Here is a 16,945-nt window from a genome sequence, read left to right as displayed (position 1 = left end):
AGCCACTTCACAAAACGGAGAGTCTTCAACAGGTTAGCGCATGGGCATTCCTGACACATTGTGTTTTCTTCTACACGCACGCAACAGGGGAGAGCGCGAACGCAGTCCCCCACTACCAGAAATTATGCAGTCGAGATTCCCACATTTGGGGAATTCGCAGGGGTCAGCACAGCCGGAGTGCAATGACTGAGCCTCGCCCTGGGAGAACCACCTTGTTGATCATGGTATCTCCCCTGCCAGGTAAGTATGAGCTGCAGCTGGAAGAGAGCGGGTGGTGGTCACCAGGCACAGCGCTCTGGCTGACGGTGCCTACAATGCATAATCCCACATTTCAGCGCCTTGAGCATCAGCTCCCCTTTGTCTGTTACATTTATGGCTGAAAAGACACAAACACTGCTGCAAATAGGCTGCGGCGTGCGGCAAACGCGCTTTGTTGGATCTACCCATCATGCACTGCTCTGCCAAAAACAAAGGAACACTGTGTGAAATGCCACTAGTCAAGCTGTCTCTTGGGAAAGAAAGCAAAGGCCCACGTGGGACACTTTTCAAAACATTTGACTAAATGAACTAAACACTGACATGAACTACTAACATGTATTGACTCAGCGAAAACCTTGGAGCTGATCTGGACTTTCCTGTGGTTTCCTCTTGTCCTTGTAACAGCAGTAGCTCCTCCCTTCCTTGTCAATAATTGTGCAGAAATATCTGAGGGCTTCTTTCTTCCTAAATCATAAGCAAGTCCTGTCCAGTCCAACTGTTTCTGCTCCTGTTTGACTTCTGAACTTGTCTCTGGCTGTGTGTCCACTTACTGCAGCCTCTGACATCAGACTGTAGAATCTTGATACATCAAAGGCATCAAAGGACAAACACACGCTCACACATACCGGTACTTATATCTTTGTGAGGACACTCTCTGGCATAATGCTTTCCCTCGCCCTAACCTCTCTCTCTCTTAGCATCTCAGACCTATGTCAGTAGCAGTGCCTCTGTCAAAGAATACAAAAAAAAAAAAAAAAACACTAGACCTGTACACACATAAAGTCATGTATTCATGTAGTCATCTGTGAATGTGTGTTTGATGAGTGCAAAGTGAAAATGCTGCATGAACCTTGTTTTTGTAAAAGCTTCTCTTGTTTCCTTTGCTTCTTCCAACTGTATATTTTTCAAGCATCATCTGTCATATTGAAGAAATAAGTTCATTCAGTAGCGTTATTTCTTTTTTTACTGTCATCATGTACACTTTTCTTGTCTCAAAGACGCCAGCATCCCCACCAAAGCCTAAAAATAAAGTATACCAGCGAAATGACAACATCTAGCACACATTTCTTCCGCAAAGAAAGAGCAAAGTCGGACAGGGGAGCTCCCACTTGTGGCGCTCTATAAAGATGTTTGACTTTTCACCAACTCAAAAGGCTCAGCCATAAGGCCGAGCCAGCCAAAAATAACTTCAACTCATTGGTGTTCCTCTCCACGGAAGTCTTTAGTAAAAGGCGAAAGACTTGTGCGTTATGAAGAGAAACAAGAGTCAGAACAGGCCTGTCTCAGAGAGCAGCTGAGGACCCTAGTCGTCCCAGCTACCACCGTCGCGGTGCGCCTCCCTTGGCTTGCCGCGTGCTAAATCCCAGCCTCCCCTCCATTGCCCCCCCCAGCATCTCCAGCCTGAAAAATCCAGGCCTGGCTTTTACATGGACACTACAAAGTCTGGGAAACGATCAGGCGTCTTCAGGGAGTCCGCGACCAATCATCGTAGCTGAAGTGCACTGTGTTGTTGAGCGGGGTTCCCTGGGTGATATCAGTAAATCAACTGACTGGTTGTGCACAATTCACTTGATAAAAACTTAGCCGCATTTTCCTTCAGCCACTGTAAAAGTTTGACTCCTAACTAAACATGCGTGTCAGAGCTTGATTTTCTACAAAGGAAGAGAAAGGTGCACCGTTCCCGGCGGCACTGCAATGCCAGGTCGATGCGTGGAGTGAGCGGAGCAAGCTCCCTTTTCAGCTCCCTCTCCTAAAAATGGGTTTAATACGTTATCCCCATATAGGGGACACATCAGATATTAAACTGATAAGAACAGATACTACACTTGATCTTAGCCAAAAGGCCGAGAAGCGATGAGGCCCAAGCGTTTGACGTCCAAATCAAGCTCTTGGTACAACCGTCACTTGTCGCGGTGTCCCGTTTGTAAGCCAGCTTATCAATTGCCGCCACTTAGCAACTCCGCCCATCTGTCTGCCGTGTACTTTTCCCTGCCGCTATACAAAGATGTTTGACCTTTCACCAACTCAAAAGGCTCAGCCATACGGCAAAGCCGGCCAAAAATAGCTTCAACTCATTGCTGTTCCACACCAAAGCCTAGAAATAAAGCATACTAGAACAACATCTAGCACACATTTCTTCCACAAACAAGCAGCACAGTCGGACAGGAGAGCTCACACTTCATTTTGTCATGGAAAGGCCACGCCCACTTCCCCAATTCCAATGGGAACACGGGGAATTGTCATGACTAAACACGCCACTCTGTAGCGCACGCCAGAGAGCTTCTGCAGAGCAACACTGCCGCTTTGTGGACAGACTGCAAAAGCTGACATGTAACTCCAAATCAACAAAGCCACTTCACAAAACGGAGAGTCTTCAACAGGTTAGCGCATGGGCATTCCTGACACATTGTGTTTTCTTCTACACGCACGCAACAGGGGAGAGCGCGAACGCAGTCCCCCACTACCAGAAATTATGCAGTCGAGATTCCCACATTTGGGGAATTCGCAGGGGTCAGCACAGCCGGAGTGCAATGACTGAGCCTCGCCCTGGGAGAACCACCTTGTTGATCATGGTATCTCCCCTGCCAGGTAAGTATGAGCTGCAGCTGGAAGAGAGCGGGTGGTGGTCACCAGGCACAGCGCTCTGGCTGACGGTGCCTACAATGCATAATCCCACATTTCAGCGCCTTGAGCATCAGCTCCCCTTTGTCTGTTACATTTATGGCTGAAAAGACACAAACACTGCTGCAAATAGGCTGCGGCGTGCGGCAAACGCGCTTTGTTGGATCTACCCATCATGCACTGCTCTGCCAAAAACAAAGGAACACTGTGTGAAATGCCACTAGTCAAGCTGTCTCTTGGGAAAGAAAGCAAAGGCCCACGTGGGACACTTTTCAAAACATTTGACTAAATGAACTAAACACTGACATGAACTACTAACATGTATTGACTCAGCGAAAACCTTGGAGCTGATCTGGACTTTCCTGTGGTTTCCTCTTGTCCTTGTAACAGCAGTAGCTCCTCCCTTCCTTGTCAATAATTGTGCAGAAATATCTGAGGGCTTCTTTCTTCCTAAATCATAAGCAAGTCCTGTCCAGTCCAACTGTTTCTGCTCCTGTTTGACTTCTGAACTTGTCTCTGGCTGTGTGTCCACTTACTGCAGCCTCTGACATCAGACTGTAGAATCTTGATACATCAAAGGCATCAAAGGACAAACACACGCTCACACATACCGGTACTTATATCTTTGTGAGGACACTCTCTGGCATAATGCTTTCCCTCGCCCTAACCTCTCTCTCTCTTAGCATCTCAGACCTATGTCAGTAGCAGTGCCTCTGTCAAAGAATACAAAAAAAAAAAAAAAAACACTAGACCTGTACACACATAAAGTCATGTATTCATGTAGTCATCTGTGAATGTGTGTTTGATGAGTGCAAAGTGAAAATGCTGCATGAACCTTGTTTTTGTAAAAGCTTCTCTTGTTTCCTTTGCTTCTTCCAACTGTATATTTTTCAAGCATCATCTGTCATATTGAAGAAATAAGTTCATTCAGTAGCGTTATTTCTTTTTTTACTGTCATCATGTACACTTTTCTTGTCTCAAAGACGCCAGCATCCCCACCAAAGCCTAAAAATAAAGTATACCAGCGAAATGACAACATCTAGCACACATTTCTTCCGCAAAGAAAGAGCAAAGTCGGACAGGGGAGCTCCCACTTGTGGCGCTCTATAAAGATGTTTGACTTTTCACCAACTCAAAAGGCTCAGCCATAAGGCCGAGCCAGCCAAAAATAACTTCAACTCATTGGTGTTCCTCTCCACGGAAGTCTTTAGTAAAAGGCGAAAGACTTGTGCGTTATGAAGAGAAACAAGAGTCAGAACAGGCCTGTCTCAGAGAGCAGCTGAGGACCCTAGTCGTCCCAGCTACCACCGTCGCGGTGCGCCTCCCTTGGCTTGCCGCGTGCTAAATCCCAGCCTCCCCTCCATTGCCCCCCCCAGCATCTCCAGCCTGAAAAATCCAGGCCTGGCTTTTACATGGACACTACAAAGTCTGGGAAACGATCAGGCGTCTTCAGGGAGTCCGCGACCAATCATCGTAGCTGAAGTGCACTGTGTTGTTGAGCGGGGTTCCCTGGGTGATATCAGTAAATCAACTGACTGGTTGTGCACAATTCACTTGATAAAAACTTAGCCGCATTTTCCTTCAGCCACTGTAAAAGTTTGACTCCTAACTAAACATGCGTGTCAGAGCTTGATTTTCTACAAAGGAAGAGAAAGGTGCACCGTTCCCGGCGGCACTGCAATGCCAGGTCGATGCGTGGAGTGAGCGGAGCAAGCTCCCTTTTCAGCTCCCTCTCCTAAAAATGGGTTTAATACGTTATCCCCATATAGGGGACATATCAGATATTAAACTGATAAGAACAGATACTACACTTGATCTTAGCCAAAAGGCCGAGAAGCGATGAGGCCCAAGCGTTTGACGTCCAAATCAAGCTCTTGGTACAACCGTCACTTGTCGCGGTGTCCCGTTTGTAAGCCAGCTTATCAATTGCCGCCACTTAGCAACTCCGCCCATCTGTCTGCCGTGTACTTTTCCCTGCCGCTATACAAAGATGTTTGACCTTTCACCAACTCAAAAGGCTCAGCCATACGGCAAAGCCGGCCAAAAATAGCTTCAACTCATTGCTGTTCCACACCAAAGCCTAGAAATAAAGCATACTAGAACAACATCTAGCACACATTTCTTCCACAAACAAGCAGCACAGTCGGACAGGAGAGCTCACACTTCATTTTGTCATGGAAAGGCCACGCCCACTTCCCCAATTCCAATGGGAACACGGGGAATTGTCATGACTAAACACGCCACTCTGTAGCGCACGCCAGAGAGCTTCTGCAGAGCAACACTGCCGCTTTGTGGACAGACTGCAAAAGCTGACATGTAACTCCAAATCAACAAAGCCACTTCACAAAACGGAGAGTCTTCAACAGGTTAGCGCATGGGCATTCCTGACACATTGTGTTTTCTTCTACACGCACGCAACAGGGGAGAGCGCGAACGCAGTCCCCCACTACCAGAAATTATGCAGTCGAGATTCCCACATTTGGGGAATTCGCAGGGGTCAGCACAGCCGGAGTGCAATGACTGAGCCTCGCCCTGGGAGAACCACCTTGTTGATCATGGTATCTCCCCTGCCAGGTAAGTATGAGCTGCAGCTGGAAGAGAGCGGGTGGTGGTCACCAGGCACAGCGCTCTGGCTGACGGTGCCTACAATGCATAATCCCACATTTCAGCGCCTTGAGCATCAGCTCCCCTTTGTCTGTTACATTTATGGCTGAAAAGACACAAACACTGCTGCAAATAGGCTGCGGCGTGCGGCAAACGCGCTTTGTTGGATCTACCCATCATGCACTGCTCTGCCAAAAACAAAGGAACACTGTGTGAAATGCCACTAGTCAAGCTGTCTCTTGGGAAAGAAAGCAAAGGCCCACGTGGGACACTTTTCAAAACATTTGACTAAATGAACTAAACACTGACATGAACTACTAACATGTATTGACTCAGCGAAAACCTTGGAGCTGATCTGGACTTTCCTGTGGTTTCCTCTTGTCCTTGTAACAGCAGTAGCTCCTCCCTTCCTTGTCAATAATTGTGCAGAAATATCTGAGGGCTTCTTTCTTCCTAAATCATAAGCAAGTCCTGTCCAGTCCAACTGTTTCTGCTCCTGTTTGACTTCTGAACTTGTCTCTGGCTGTGTGTCCACTTACTGCAGCCTCTGACATCAGACTGTAGAATCTTGATACATCAAAGGCATCAAAGGACAAACACACGCTCACACATACCGGTACTTATATCTTTGTGAGGACACTCTCTGGCATAATGCTTTCCCTCGCCCTAACCTCTCTCTCTCTTAGCATCTCAGACCTATGTCAGTAGCAGTGCCTCTGTCAAAGAATACAAAAAAAAAAAAAAAACACTAGACCTGTACACACATAAAGTCATGTATTCATGTAGTCATCTGTGAATGTGTGTTTGATGAGTGCAAAGTGAAAATGCTGCATGAACCTTGTTTTTGTAAAAGCTTCTCTTGTTTCCTTTGCTTCTTACAACTGTATATTTTTCAAGCATCATCTGTCATATTGAAGAAATAAGTTCATTCAGTAGCGTTATTTCTTTTTTTACTGTCATCATGTACACTTTTCTTGTCTCAAAGACGCCAGCATCCCCACCAAAGCCTAAAAATAAAGTATACCAGCGAAATGACAACATCTAGCACACATTTCTTCCGCAAAGAAAGAGCAAAGTCGGACAGGGGAGCTCCCACTTGTGGCGCTCTATAAAGATGTTTGACTTTTCACCAACTCAAAAGGCTCAGCCATAAGGCCGAGCCAGCCAAAAATAACTTCAACTCATTGGTGTTCCTCTCCACGGAAGTCTTTAGTAAAAGGCGAAAGACTTGTGCGTTATGAAGAGAAACAAGAGTCAGAACAGGCCTGTCTCAGAGAGCAGCTGAGGACCCTAGTCGTCCCAGCTACCACCGTCGCGGTGCGCCTCCCTTGGCTTGCCGCGTGCTAAATCCCAGCCTCCCCTCCATTGCCCCCCCCAGCATCTCCAGCCTGAAAAATCCAGGCCTGGCTTTTACATGGACACTACAAAGTCTGGGAAACGATCAGGCGTCTTCAGGGAGTCCGCGACCAATCATCGTAGCTGAAGTGCACTGTGTTGTTGAGCGGGGTTCCCTGGGTGATATCAGTAAATCAACTGACTGGTTGTGCACAATTCACTTGATAAAAACTTAGCCGCATTTTCCTTCAGCCACTGTAAAAGTTTGACTCCTAACTAAACATGCGTGTCAGAGCTTGATTTTCTACAAAGGAAGAGAAAGGTGCACCGTTCCCGGCGGCACTGCAATGCCAGGTCGATGCGTGGAGTGAGCGGAGCAAGCTCCCTTTTCAGCTCCCTCTCCTAAAAATGGGTTTAATACGTTATCCCCATATAGGGGACATATCAGATATTAAACTGATAAGAACAGATACTACACTTGATCTTAGCCAAAAGGCCGAGAAGCGATGAGGCCCAAGCGTTTGACGTCCAAATCAAGCTCTTGGTACAACCGTCACTTGTCGCGGTGTCCCGTTTGTAAGCCAGCTTATCAATTGCCGCCACTTAGCAACTCCGCCCATCTGTCTGCCGTGTACTTTTCCCTGCCGCTATACAAAGATGTTTGACCTTTCACCAACTCAAAAGGCTCAGCCATACGGCAAAGCCGGCCAAAAATAGCTTCAACTCATTGCTGTTCCACACCAAAGCCTAGAAATAAAGCATACTAGAACAACATCTAGCACACATTTCTTCCACAAACAAGCAGCAAAGTCGGACAGGAGAGCTCACACTTCATTTTGTCATGGAAAGGCCACGCCCACTTCCCCAATTCCAATGGGAACACGGGGAATTGTCATGACTAAACACGCCACTCTGTAGCGCACGCCAGAGAGCTTCTGCAGAGCAACACTGCCGCTTTGTGGACAGACTGCAAAAGCTGACATGTAACTCCAAATCAACAAAGCCACTTCACAAAACGGAGAGTCTTCAACAGGTTAGCGCATGGGCATTCCTGACACATTGTGTTTTCTTCTACACGCACGCAACAGGGGAGAGCGCGAACGCAGTCCCCCACTACCAGAAATTATGCAGTCGAGATTCCCACATTTGGGGAATTCGCAGGGGTCAGCACAGCCGGAGTGCAATGACTGAGCCTCGCCCTGGGTGAACCACCTTGTTGATCATGGTATCTCCCCTGCCAGGTAAGTATGAGCTGCAGCTGGAAGAGAGCGGGTGGTGGTCACCAGGCACAGCGCTCTGGCTGACGGTGCCTACAATGCATAATCCCACATTTCAGCGCCTTGAGCATCAGCTCCCCTTTGTCTGTTACATTTATGGCTGAAAAGACACAAACACTGCTGCAAATAGGCTGCGGCGTGCGGCAAACGCGCTTTGTTGGATCTACCCATCATGCACTGCTCTGCCAAAAACAAAGGAACACTGTGTGAAATGCCACTAGTCAAGCTGTCTCTTGGGAAAGAAAGCAAAGGCCCACGTGGGACACTTTTCAAAACATTTGACTAAATGAACTAAACACTGACATGAACTACTAACATGTATTGACTCAGCGAAAACCTTGGAGCTGATCTGGACTTTCCTGTGGTTTCCTCTTGTCCTTGTAACAGCAGTAGCTCCTCCCTTCCTTGTCAATAATTGTGCAGAAATATCTGAGGGCTTCTTTCTTCCTAAATCATAAGCAAGTCCTGTCCAGTCCAACTGTTTCTGCTCCTGTTTGACTTCTGAACTTGTCTCTGGCTGTGTGTCCACTTACTGCAGCCTCTGACATCAGACTGTAGAATCTTGATACATCAAAGGCATCAAAGGACAAACACACGCTCACACATACCGGTACTTATATCTTTGTGAGGACACTCTCTGGCATAATGCTTTCCCTCGCCCTAACCTCTCTCTCTCTTAGCATCTCAGACCTATGTCAGTAGCAGTGCCTCTGTCAAAGAATACAAAAAAAAAAAAAAAAACACTAGACCTGTACACACATAAAGTCATGTATTCATGTAGTCATCTGTGAATGTGTGTTTGATGAGTGCAAAGTGAAAATGCTGCATGAACCTTGTTTTTGTAAAAGCTTCTCTTGTTTCCTTTGCTTCTTACAACTGTATATTTTTCAAGCATCATCTGTCATATTGAAGAAATAAGTTCATTCAGTAGCGTTATTTCTTTTTTTACTGTCATCATGTACACTTTTCTTGTCTCAAAGACGCCAGCATCCCCACCAAAGCCTAAAAATAAAGTATACCAGCGAAATGACAACATCTAGCACACATTTCTTCCGCAAAGAAAGAGCAAAGTCGGACAGGGGAGCTCCCACTTGTGGCGCTCTATAAAGATGTTTGATTTTTCACCAACTCAAAAGGCTCAGCCATAAGGCCGAGCCAGCCAAAAATAACTTCAACTCATTGGTGTTCCTCTCCACGGAAGTCTTTAGTAAAAGGCGAAAGACTTGTGCGTTATGAAGAGAAACAAGAGTCAGAACAGGCCTGTCTCAGAGAGCAGCTGAGGACCCTAGTCGTCCCAGCTACCACCGTCGCGGTGCGCCTCCCTTGGCTTGCCGCGTGCTAAATCCCAGCCTCCCCTCCATTGCCCCCCCCAGCATCTCCAGCCTGAAAAATCCAGGCCTGGCTTTTACATGGACACTACAAAGTCTGGGAAACGATCAGGCGTCTTCAGGGAGTCCGCGACCAATCATCGTAGCTGAAGTGCACTGTGTTGTTGAGCGGGGTTCCCTGGGTGATATCAGTAAATCAACTGACTGGTTGTGCACAATTCACTTGATAAAAACTTAGCCGCATTTTCCTTCAGCCACTGTAAAAGTTTGACTCCTAACTAAACATGCGTGTCAGAGCTTGATTTTCTACAAAGGAAGAGAAAGGTGCACCGTTCCCGGCGGCACTGCAATGCCAGGTCGATGCGTGGAGTGAGCGGAGCAAACTCCCTTTTCAGCTCCCTCTCCTAAAAATGGGTTTAATACGTTATCCCCATATAGGGGACATATCAGATATTAAACTGATAAGAACAGATACTACACTTGATCTTAGCCAAAAGGCCGAGAAGCGATGAGGCCCAAGCGTTTGACGTCCAAATCAAGCTCTTGGTACAACCGTCACTTGTCGCGGTGTCCCGTTTGTAAGCCAGCTTATCAATTGCCGCCACTTAGCAACTCCGCCCATCTGTCTGCCGTGTACTTTTCCCTGCCGCTATACAAAGATGTTTGACCTTTCACCAACTCAAAAGGCTCAGCCATACGGCAAAGCCGGCCAAAAATAGCTTCAACTCATTGCTGTTCCACACCAAAGCCTAGAAATAAAGCATACTAGAACAACATCTAGCACACATTTCTTCCACAAACAAGCAGCAAAGTCGGACAGGAGAGCTCACACTTCATTTTGTCATGGAAAGGCCACGCCCACTTCCCCAATTCCAATGGGAACACGGGGAATTGTCATGACTAAACACGCCACTCTGTAGCGCACGCCAGAGAGCTTCTGCAGAGCAACACTGCCGCTTTGTGGACAGACTGCAAAAGCTGACATGTAACTCCAAATCAACAAAGCCACTTCACAAAACGGAGAGTCTTCAACAGGTTAGCGCATGGGCATTCCTGACACATTGTGTTTTCTTCTACACGCACGCAACAGGGGAGAGCGCGAACGCAGTCCCCCACTACCAGAAATTATGCAGTCGAGATTCCCACATTTGGGGAATTCGCAGGGGTCAGCACAGCCGGAGTGCAATGACTGAGCCTCGCCCTGGGTGAACCACCTTGTTGATCATGGTATCTCCCCTGCCAGGTAAGTATGAGCTGCAGCTGGAAGAGAGCGGGTGGTGGTCACCAGGCACAGCGCTCTGGCTGACGGTGCCTACAATGCATAATCCCACATTTCAGCGCCTTGAGCATCAGCTCCCCTTTGTCTGTTACATTTATGGCTGAAAAGACACAAACACTGCTGCAAATAGGCTGCGGCGTGCGGCAAACGCGCTTTGTTGGATCTACCCATCATGCACTGCTCTGCCAAAAACAAAGGAACACTGTGTGAAATGCCACTAGTCAAGCTGTCTCTTGGGAAAGAAAGCAAAGGCCCACGTGGGACACTTTTCAAAACATTTGACTAAATGAACTAAACACTGACATGAACTACTAACATGTATTGACTCAGCGAAAACCTTGGAGCTGATCTGGACTTTCCTGTGGTTTCCTCTTGTCCTTGTAACAGCAGTAGCTCCTCCCTTCCTTGTCAATAATTGTGCAGAAATATCTGAGGGCTTCTTTCTTCCTAAATCATAAGCAAGTCCTGTCCTGTCCAACTGTTTCTGCTCCTGTTTGACTTCTGAACTTGTCTCTGGCTGTGTGTCCACTTACTGCAGCCTCTGACATCAGACTGTAGAATCTTGATACATCAAAGGCATCAAAGGACAAACACACGCTCACACATACCGGTACTTATATCTTTGTGAGGACACTCTCTGGCATAATGCTTTCCCTCGCCCTAACCTCTCTCTCTCTTAGCATCTCAGACCTATGTCAGTAGCAGTGCCTCTGTCAAAGAATACAAAAAAAAAAAAAAAAAACACTAGACCTGTACACACATAAAGTCATGTATTCATGTAGTCATCTGTGAATGTGTGTTTGATGAGTGCAAAGTGAAAATGCTGCATGAACCTTGTTTTTGTAAAAGCTTCTCTTGTTTCCTTTGCTTCTTACAACTGTATATTTTTCAAGCATCATCTGTCATATTGAAGAAATAAGTTCATTCAGTAGCGTTATTTCTTTTTTTACTGTCATCATGTACACTTTTCTTGTCTCAAAGACGCCAGCATCCCCACCAAAGCCTAAAAATAAAGTATACCAGCGAAATGACAACATCTAGCACACATTTCTTCCGCAAAGAAAGAGCAAAGTCGGACAGGGGAGCTCCCACTTGTGGCGCTCTATAAAGATGTTTGACTTTTCACCAACTCAAAAGGCTCAGCCATAAGGCCGAGCCAGCCAAAAATAACTTCAACTCATTGGTGTTCCTCTCCACGGAAGTCTTTAGTAAAAGGCGAAAGACTTGTGCGTTATGAAGAGAAACAAGAGTCAGAACAGGCCTGTCTCAGAGAGCAGCTGAGGACCCTAGTCGTCCCAGCTACCACCGTCGCGGTGCGCCTCCCTTGGCTTGCCGCGTGCTAAATCCCAGCCTCCCCTCCATTGCCCCCCCACCACCTTCAGCCTGAAAAATCCAGGCCTGGCTTTTACATGGACACTACAAAGTCTGGGAAACGATCAGGCGTCTTCAGGGAGTCCGCGACCAATCATCGTAGCTGAAGTGCACTGTGTTGTTGAGCGGGGTTCCCTGGGCGATATCAGTAAATCAACTGACTGGTTGTGCACAATTCACTTGATAAAAACTTAGCCGCATTTTCCTTCAGCCACTGTAAAAGTTTGACTCCTAACTAAACATGCGTGTCAGAGCTTGATTTTCTACAAAGGAAGAGAAAGGTGCACCGTTCCCGGCGGCACTGCAATGCCAGGTCGATGCGTGGAGTGAGCGGAGCAAGCTCCCTTTTCAGCTCCCTCTCCTAAAAATGGGTTTAATACGTTATCCCCATATAGGGGACATATCAGATATTAAACTGATAAGAACAGATACTACACTTGATCTTAGCCAAAAGGCCGAGAAGCGATGAGGCCCAAGCGTTTGACGTCCAAATCAAGCTCTTGGTACAACCGTCACTTGTCGCGGTGTCCCGTTTGTAAGCCAGCTTATCAATTGCCGCCACTTAGCAACTCCGCCCATCTGTCTGCCGTGTACTTTTCCCTGCCGCTATACAAAGATGTTTGACCTTTCACCAACTCAAAAGGCTCAGCCATACGGCAAAGCCGACCAAAAATAGCTTCAACTCATTGCTGTTCCACACCAAAGCCTAGAAATAAAGCATACTAGAACAACATCTAGCACACATTTCTTCCACAAACAAGCAGCAAAGTCGGACAGGAGAGCTCACACTTCATTTTGTCATGGAAAGGCCACGCCCACTTCCCCAATTCCAATGGGAACACGGGGAATTGTCATGACTAAACACGCCACTCTGTAGCGCACGCCAGAGAGCTTCTGCAGAGCAACACTGCCGCTTTGTGGACAGACTGCAAAAGCTGACATGTAACTCCAAATCAACAAAGCCACTTCACAAAACGGAGAGTCTTCAACAGGTTAGCGCATGGGCATTCCTGACACATTGTGTTTTCTTCTACACGCACGCAACAGGGGAGAGCGCGAACGCAGTCCCCCACTACCAGAAATTATGCAGTCGAGATTCCCACATTTGGGGAATTCGCAGGGGTCAGCACAGCCGGAGTGCAATGACTGAGCCTCGCCCTGGGTGAACCACCTTGTTGATCATGGTATCTCCCCTGCCAGGTAAGTATGAGCTGCAGCTGGAAGAGAGCGGGTGGTGGTCACCAGGCACAGCGCTCTGGCTGACGGTGCCTACAATGCATAATCCCACATTTCAGCGCCTTGAGCATCAGCTCCCCTTTGTCTGTTACATTTATGGCTGAAAAGACACAAACACTGCTGCAAATAGGCTGCGGCGTGCGGCAAACGCGCTTTGTTGGATCTACCCATCATGCACTGCTCTGCCAAAAACAAAGGAACACTGTGTGAAATGCCACTAGTCAAGCTGTCTCTTGGGAAAGAAAGCAAAGGCCCACGTGGGACACTTTTCAAAACATTTGACTAAATGAACTAAACACTGACATGAACTACTAACATGTATTGACTCAGCGAAAACCTTGGAGCTGATCTGGACTTTCCTGTGGTTTCCTCTTGTCCTTGTAACAGCAGTAGCTCCTCCCTTCCTTGTCAATAATTGTGCAGAAATATCTGAGGGCTTCTTTCTTCCTAAATCATAAGCAAGTCCTGTCCAGTCCAACTGTTTCTGCTCCTGTTTGACTTCTGAACTTGTCTCTGGCTGTGTGTCCACTTACTGCAGCCTCTGACATCAGACTGTAGAATCTTGATACATCAAAGGCATCAAAGGACAAACACACGCTCACACATACCGGTACTTATATCTTTGTGAGGACACTCTCTGGCATAATGCTTTCCCTCGCCCTAACCTCTCTCTCTCTTAGCATCTCAGACCTATGTCAGTAGCAGTGCCTCTGTCAAAGAATACAAAAAAAAAAAAAAAAACACTAGACCTGTACACACATAAAGTCATGTATTCATGTAGTCATCTGTGAACGTGTGTTTGATGAGTGCAAAGTGAAAATGCTGCATGAACCTTGTTTTTGTAAAAGCTTCTCTTGTTTCCTTTGCTTCTTACAACTGTATATTTTTCAAGCATCATCTGTCATATTGAAGAAATAAGTTCATTCAGTAGCGTTATTTCTTTTTTTACTGTCATCATGTACACTTTTCTTGTCTCAAAGACGCCAGCATCCCCACCAAAGCCTAAAAATAAAGTATACCAGCGAAATGACAACATCTAGCACACATTTCTTCCGCAAAGAAAGAGCAAAGTCGGACAGGGGAGCTCCCACTTGTGGCGCTCTATAAAGATGTTTGACTTTTCACCAACTCAAAAGGCTCAGCCATAAGGCCGAGCCAGCCAAAAATAACTTCAACTCATTGGTGTTCCTCTCCACGGAAGTCTTTAGTAAAAGGCGAAAGACTTGTGCGTTATGAAGAGAAACAAGAGTCAGAACAGGCCTGTCTCAGAGAGCAGCTGAGGACCCTAGTCGTCCCAGCTACCACCGTCGCGGTGCGCCTCCCTTGGCTTGCCGCGTGCTAAATCCCAGCCTCCCCTCCATTGCCCCCCCCAGCATCTCCAGCCTGAAAAATCCAGGCCTGGCTTTTACATGGAGACTACAAAGTCTGGGAAACGATCAGGCGTCTTCAGGGAGTCCGCGACCAATCATCGTAGCTGAAGTGCACTGTGTTGTTGAGCGGGGTTCCCTGGGTGATATCAGTAAATCAACTGACTGGTTGTGCACAATTCACTTGATAAAAACTTAGCCGCATTTTCCTTCAGCCACTGTAAAAGTTTGACTCCTAACTAAACATGCGTGTCAGAGCTTGATTTTCTACAAAGGAAGAGAAAGGTGCACCGTTCCCGGCGGCACTGCAATGCCAGGTCGATGCGTGGAGTGAGCGGAGCAAGCTCCCTTTTCAGCTCCCTCTCCTAAAAATGGGTTTAATACGTTATCCCCATATAGGGGACATATCAGATATTAAACTGATAAGAACAGATACTACACTTGATCTTAGCCAAAAGGCCGAGAAGCGATGAGGCCCAAGCGTTTGACGTCCAAATCAAGCTCTTGGTACAACCGTCACTTGTCGCGGTGTCCCGTTTGTAAGCCAGCTTATCAATTGCCGCCACTTAGCAACTCCGCCCATCTGTCTGCCGTGTACTTTTCCCTGCCGCTATACAAAGATGTTTGACCTTTCACCAACTCAAAAGGCTCAGCCATACGGCAAAGCCGGCCAAAAATAGCTTCAACTCATTGCTGTTCCACACCAAAGCCTAGAAATAAAGCATACTAGAACAACATCTAGCACACATTTCTTCCACAAACAAGCAGCAAAGTCGGACAGGAGAGCTCACACTTCATTTTGTCATGGAAAGGCCACGCCCACTTCCCCAATTCCAATGGGAACACGGGGAATTGTCATGACTAAACACGCCACTCTGTAGCGCACGCCAGAGAGCTTCTGCAGAGCAACACTGCCGCTTTGTGGACAGACTGCAAAAGCTGACATGTAACTCCAAATCAACAAAGCCACTTCACAAAACGGAGAGTCTTCAACAGGTTAGCGCATGGGCATTCCTGACACATTGTGTTTTCTTCTACACGCACGCAACAGGGGAGAGCGCGAACGCAGTCCCCCACTACCAGAAATTATGCAGTCGAGATTCCCACATTTGGGGAATTCGCAGGGGTCAGCACAGCCGGAGTGCAATGACTGAGCCTCGCCCTGGGTGAACCACCTTGTTGATCATGGTATCTCCCCTGCCAGGTAAGTATGAGCTGCAGCTGGAAGAGAGCGGGTGGTGGTCACCAGGCACAGCGCTCTGGCTGACGGTGCCTACAATGCATAATCCCACATTTCAGCGCCTTGAGCATCAGCTCCCCTTTGTCTGTTACATTTATGGCTGAAAAGACACAAACACTGCTGCAAATAGGCTGCGGCGTGCGGCAAACGCGCTTTGTTGGATCTACCCATCATGCACTGCTCTGCCAAAAACAAAGGAACACTGTGTGAAATGCCACTAGTCAAGCTGTCTCTTGGGAAAGAAAGCAAAGGCCCACGTGGGACACTTTTCAAAACATTTGACTAAATGAACTAAACACTGACATGAACTACTAACATGTATTGACTCAGCGAAAACCTTGGAGCTGATCTGGACTTTCCTGTGGTTTCCTCTTGCCCTTGTAACAGCAGTAGCTCCTCCCTTCCTTGTCAATAATTGTGCAGAAATATCTGAGGGCTTCTTTCTTCCTAAATCATAAGCAAGTCCTGTCCAGTCCAACTGTTTCTGCTCCTGTTTGACTTCTGAACTTGTCTCTGGCTGTGTGTCCACTTACTGCAGCCTCTGACATCAGACTGTAGAATCTTGATACATCAAAGGCATCAAAGGACAAACACACGCTCACACATACCGGTACTTATATCTTTGTGAGGACACTCTCTGGCATAATGCTTTCCCTCACCCTAACCTCTCTCTCTCTTAGCATCTCAGACCTATGTCAGTAGCAGTGCCTCTGTCAAAGAATACAAAAAAAAAAAAAACACTAGACCTGTACACACATAAAGTCATGTATTCATGTAGTCATCTGTGAATGTGTGTTTGATGAGTGCAAAGTGAAAATGCTGCATGAACCTTGTTTTTGTAAAAGCTTCTCTTGTTTCCTTTGCTTCTTACAACTGTATATTTTTCAAGCATCATCTGTCATATTGAAGAAATAAGTTCATTCAGTAGCGTTATTTCTTTTTTTACTGTCATCATGTACACTTTTCTTGTCTCAAAGACGGCAGCATCCCCACCAAAGCCTAAAAATAAAGTATACCAGCGAAATGAC

General features: G+C 46.9%; 19 non-coding genes across 19 annotated transcripts; all 19 read right to left on the bottom strand.

The window, feature by feature from the left end:
- Window positions 1-84: 84 nt before the first annotated feature.
- LOC121196281 lies at window positions 85-248 on the bottom strand. Its single transcript, XR_005895750.1, has one exon. It is a non-coding gene; the product is annotated as a U1 spliceosomal RNA (small nuclear RNA).
- Window positions 249-1,413: 1,165 nt separating this feature from the next.
- On the bottom strand, window positions 1,414-1,528 carry LOC121196745. The gene has a single exon (XR_005896174.1). It is a non-coding gene; the product is annotated as a U5 spliceosomal RNA (small nuclear RNA).
- Window positions 1,529-1,923: 395 nt separating this feature from the next.
- LOC121196666 lies at window positions 1,924-2,114 on the bottom strand. Its single transcript, XR_005896109.1, has one exon. It is a non-coding gene; the product is annotated as a U2 spliceosomal RNA (small nuclear RNA).
- A 577-nt stretch (window positions 2,115-2,691) lies between these two features.
- LOC121196269 lies at window positions 2,692-2,855 on the bottom strand. The gene has a single exon (XR_005895739.1). It is a non-coding gene; the product is annotated as a U1 spliceosomal RNA (small nuclear RNA).
- A 1,165-nt stretch (window positions 2,856-4,020) lies between these two features.
- On the bottom strand, window positions 4,021-4,135 carry LOC121196744. The gene has a single exon (XR_005896173.1). It is a non-coding gene; the product is annotated as a U5 spliceosomal RNA (small nuclear RNA).
- A 395-nt stretch (window positions 4,136-4,530) lies between these two features.
- LOC121196528 lies at window positions 4,531-4,721 on the bottom strand. Its single transcript, XR_005895979.1, has one exon. It is a non-coding gene; the product is annotated as a U2 spliceosomal RNA (small nuclear RNA).
- Window positions 4,722-5,298: 577 nt separating this feature from the next.
- On the bottom strand, window positions 5,299-5,462 carry LOC121196227. The gene has a single exon (XR_005895700.1). It is a non-coding gene; the product is annotated as a U1 spliceosomal RNA (small nuclear RNA).
- A 1,164-nt stretch (window positions 5,463-6,626) lies between these two features.
- LOC121196743 lies at window positions 6,627-6,741 on the bottom strand. The gene has a single exon (XR_005896172.1). It is a non-coding gene; the product is annotated as a U5 spliceosomal RNA (small nuclear RNA).
- Window positions 6,742-7,136: 395 nt separating this feature from the next.
- LOC121196526 lies at window positions 7,137-7,327 on the bottom strand. Its single transcript, XR_005895977.1, has one exon. It is a non-coding gene; the product is annotated as a U2 spliceosomal RNA (small nuclear RNA).
- A 577-nt stretch (window positions 7,328-7,904) lies between these two features.
- Window positions 7,905-8,068, bottom strand: LOC121196314. Its single transcript, XR_005895782.1, has one exon. It is a non-coding gene; the product is annotated as a U1 spliceosomal RNA (small nuclear RNA).
- Window positions 8,069-9,233: 1,165 nt separating this feature from the next.
- LOC121196741 lies at window positions 9,234-9,348 on the bottom strand. The gene has a single exon (XR_005896171.1). It is a non-coding gene; the product is annotated as a U5 spliceosomal RNA (small nuclear RNA).
- A 395-nt stretch (window positions 9,349-9,743) lies between these two features.
- Window positions 9,744-9,934, bottom strand: LOC121196670. Its single transcript, XR_005896113.1, has one exon. It is a non-coding gene; the product is annotated as a U2 spliceosomal RNA (small nuclear RNA).
- A 577-nt stretch (window positions 9,935-10,511) lies between these two features.
- On the bottom strand, window positions 10,512-10,675 carry LOC121196313. The gene has a single exon (XR_005895781.1). It is a non-coding gene; the product is annotated as a U1 spliceosomal RNA (small nuclear RNA).
- Window positions 10,676-11,841: 1,166 nt separating this feature from the next.
- On the bottom strand, window positions 11,842-11,956 carry LOC121196740. Its single transcript, XR_005896170.1, has one exon. It is a non-coding gene; the product is annotated as a U5 spliceosomal RNA (small nuclear RNA).
- Window positions 11,957-12,350: 394 nt separating this feature from the next.
- Window positions 12,351-12,541, bottom strand: LOC121196525. The gene has a single exon (XR_005895976.1). It is a non-coding gene; the product is annotated as a U2 spliceosomal RNA (small nuclear RNA).
- A 577-nt stretch (window positions 12,542-13,118) lies between these two features.
- Window positions 13,119-13,282, bottom strand: LOC121196312. Its single transcript, XR_005895780.1, has one exon. It is a non-coding gene; the product is annotated as a U1 spliceosomal RNA (small nuclear RNA).
- A 1,165-nt stretch (window positions 13,283-14,447) lies between these two features.
- On the bottom strand, window positions 14,448-14,562 carry LOC121196739. The gene has a single exon (XR_005896169.1). It is a non-coding gene; the product is annotated as a U5 spliceosomal RNA (small nuclear RNA).
- A 395-nt stretch (window positions 14,563-14,957) lies between these two features.
- On the bottom strand, window positions 14,958-15,148 carry LOC121196523. The gene has a single exon (XR_005895975.1). It is a non-coding gene; the product is annotated as a U2 spliceosomal RNA (small nuclear RNA).
- Window positions 15,149-15,725: 577 nt separating this feature from the next.
- LOC121196311 lies at window positions 15,726-15,889 on the bottom strand. Its single transcript, XR_005895779.1, has one exon. It is a non-coding gene; the product is annotated as a U1 spliceosomal RNA (small nuclear RNA).
- Between the last annotated feature and the right edge of the window lie 1,056 nt (window positions 15,890-16,945).

Source organism: Toxotes jaculatrix, chromosome 16 (assembly GCF_017976425.1).
Source record: "Toxotes jaculatrix isolate fToxJac2 chromosome 16, fToxJac2.pri, whole genome shotgun sequence".
Classification (NCBI taxonomy): Eukaryota; Metazoa; Chordata; class Actinopteri; family Toxotidae; genus Toxotes; species Toxotes jaculatrix.
Note: the sequence above shows the minus strand (reverse complement) of the source record. Positions and strands in the feature narration are given on the sequence as shown.